Source organism: Microtus ochrogaster, chromosome 21 (assembly GCF_000317375.1).
Source record: "Microtus ochrogaster isolate Prairie Vole_2 chromosome 21, MicOch1.0, whole genome shotgun sequence".
In the NCBI taxonomy this organism is placed as follows: domain Eukaryota; kingdom Metazoa; phylum Chordata; class Mammalia; order Rodentia; family Cricetidae; genus Microtus; species Microtus ochrogaster.
In genome coordinates, this window is record NC_022022.1 from 29,669,110 (window position 1) to 29,671,723 (window position 2,614).

The following is a 2,614-nucleotide window of genomic DNA, read 5'->3' on the forward strand; positions in this document are numbered from 1 at the left end:
GGAAATTGGGGCACTTACTTACTGGAGTACAAGTGACCCCCAAATAGGTGCAGCACTAAAAAGTCTCTTCCAAGTAAGGATGCTGACTTCCCATATCTGCATAGACGAAGTTCCCTGTCAGCTGGCATCCGCCCTTGTATACATTAGCTCCCCTGGGGACCACAGACAGCTGGAGCAAAGTTACACACAGGTGAGCAGCAGGTGCTGGAAGGAGTGGCTGGAGTCTTAACCGAGGTCCTAACGACCCTCCTCTCCCACTCCTTCTATGAATATCAATAGGCCCAATCATGTCGAGAGTCTCTTGAGGGTAAATCACAGCTGTTCTGGCTACAACCCTGATGGCTTTTAGGCTGGGAGGACAGGGTTCCATGCCACCAGGAAACTGCCTAACAAGAAACCTTAATGATGAAGTGGTTATTAAGAACAGAAGAGCAGAAAACAAAAGGCAGCTGTACAGTAAGCGTTCCTAATTCAATTTTTAAAAATTGTATCATGTTTGTTAAAAATAAAGACGTTCAAAGATAAATAGTAAAGTATATTGCACTGTAAAAATAAAACCAGGAAGCCTGAAGCCACTATGAGTTGAGAAGTTACCTCAAAGCCACAAAGCAAAGTTTCTCGGGACTCTGAAACACAGAAAGAGAATTCTGCTTTGAGGACAAATGGAATTCTTTTGGCAGATGGTTGGGAAAGCAAAGTGTATTATGGACTTAACCTCTGTCAACAAGAAATACCACAAAAGCTGAGACTACAGAGCTATTGGCACAGAAACCAATGCCAGGAATTAACGTACAGGCATATCTAACTCCTTGGAATAAAAGCCTCGCTTCTCGTTTGGCAAGTTTCACATCAGGACTGAGGAAACTGGGAAACGGTATCATGAAATCTTTCTCAGCTTGGCACGTTACACACATAACACACCTCCATGCCGCTGAGGAGAAACAGGTGTGCACTGAGGCTGCCAAGGCAGAAGAAAGCACAAGGTGAACCTCAGAAAACAGCGTCAGTGTGCTGGTCAGACCAAATACCCCCGCCGGTCTCCTCGCTGCTTCTTCTGGAGGGAAGGTATAAGGACATCGGTAAAAAGTCGAGGGTCAGTCCTGGCTTATATGTGTCAAAATGCTGTGCCCTGTGCTAAAGGCAAAAAGGTACATCAACCCATCTGCTTCTACTGTGCGACAGGCCTGTACAACAGGGAGCTGCAGAGGGAAGAATGGCTGACTCCCCAGTCTGACACGGAGGGAGCTTGTGCAACAGTAGACTGATTCTTAATTCTGTGTAAAAAGGAAATGATGTTCATTCCTTCCTCATTTCTGATCGAATACTCTTTGGCAACTCTCGTCTTTGTTAACGACAGTTTAAGTATTTAATATCCTCATAGACACTTTGGGGGATTTAGACTTAGTTCAATTCATTTTAAAATGAAAACATCCCAGGCAAACCCAAGCCTTCCTTTCCTATTGAGAAGATGGATCAGGGCTATCTGGCTGCCTGGGAAGCATGCCTCTCACCAGCTTCCTCTCTGGTTTCTTATGTACTCATCACAAGGACAGGTAACGTGATCCTTGGAGATTCAAATGTCCTGTGCTCACCTGGATGAGGTCATGAAACTGCCAAGGAAGTATGTGTGTCCTTGGATGGCAGTGGTCTTATTTTTCTTTCCTGTAGACAGCTGTGCACACCCATACTCCCCCCCCATTCTACATGTAAATAGTTCAAAACAACACACACACACACACACACACACACCTGTAGATTCCTCACAGCAAAGCTTCCTGAAATCTAATTCTAGATATATTTTTTTCAACAACTCTTACCCTGCACCTGACCTTCCCTGCATAATCTGGCCATCTGCCCTGGGATGCATATGGCAGGTGAACTTAAATTAAGCCAGGTTCTCACCATTAGATCTATGGGAGCCTGAGACCATCTTTGCAAATTTACCTCCACTCTTTCTCTTCTTTCTACAGTATTTGTTTCTCCTCATCTGAAAAAAACAACCCAGGGGTGAGACAATCCAAGACATTCCCTTAGCATATGAGACCAGGCAGACTCCTTTCCGTGCGCACATCCTCAATCACAATCTAGTCCTTTCAACCTTCAGTTCATCTTCCTTGCTTCCAGAGGAAAGACGCAACCTACCACAAGCACAGCATTCACTGCTGAAGTTCCTAGCAACAAGATTAAAGAACAAACAGTTATCATGGATGAACTTTCTAACCTGAAGGAGAATCAGAAAAGAGACAGGCAGCAACAGGACAGCAAAATATTCTTTTTTTTTTCAGATCAAACAGAAATGCTTTCTGAAAGCAGAAATGTTAGATGAACTGAGGAAAAAATACCAAGCATTAGGAAACTCAGAGACCAGCAAAATAAAGACTCAGTCACCCTGAGTTCACAGAACACTGTGTGGCATTTGCTGTTCTGAAGGCTTCTCTGTTGAGCACTTCAGTAAGAGTTAAAAGAGCAAGCCCAGCGGTGGTGGTGCACACCTTTAATCCCAGCACATTATTGAGACTGTCAAGACAGTATTTCCCTAGGCCCAGGAAGTATCTGGGGTAACTTTTTCTGTTCTTTGTTGCATGGAAACTCCAAAAGCTTATCCACACACAGA

The 2,614-nt window shown here is 44.2% G+C and overlaps 1 pseudogene; it reads left to right on the top strand.

Moving 5' to 3' along the window:
* Nucleotides 1-925: 925 nt before the first annotated feature.
* LOC113457210 lies at nt 926-2,393 on the top strand (annotated as a pseudogene).
* Nucleotides 2,394-2,614: the final 221 nt, after the last annotated feature.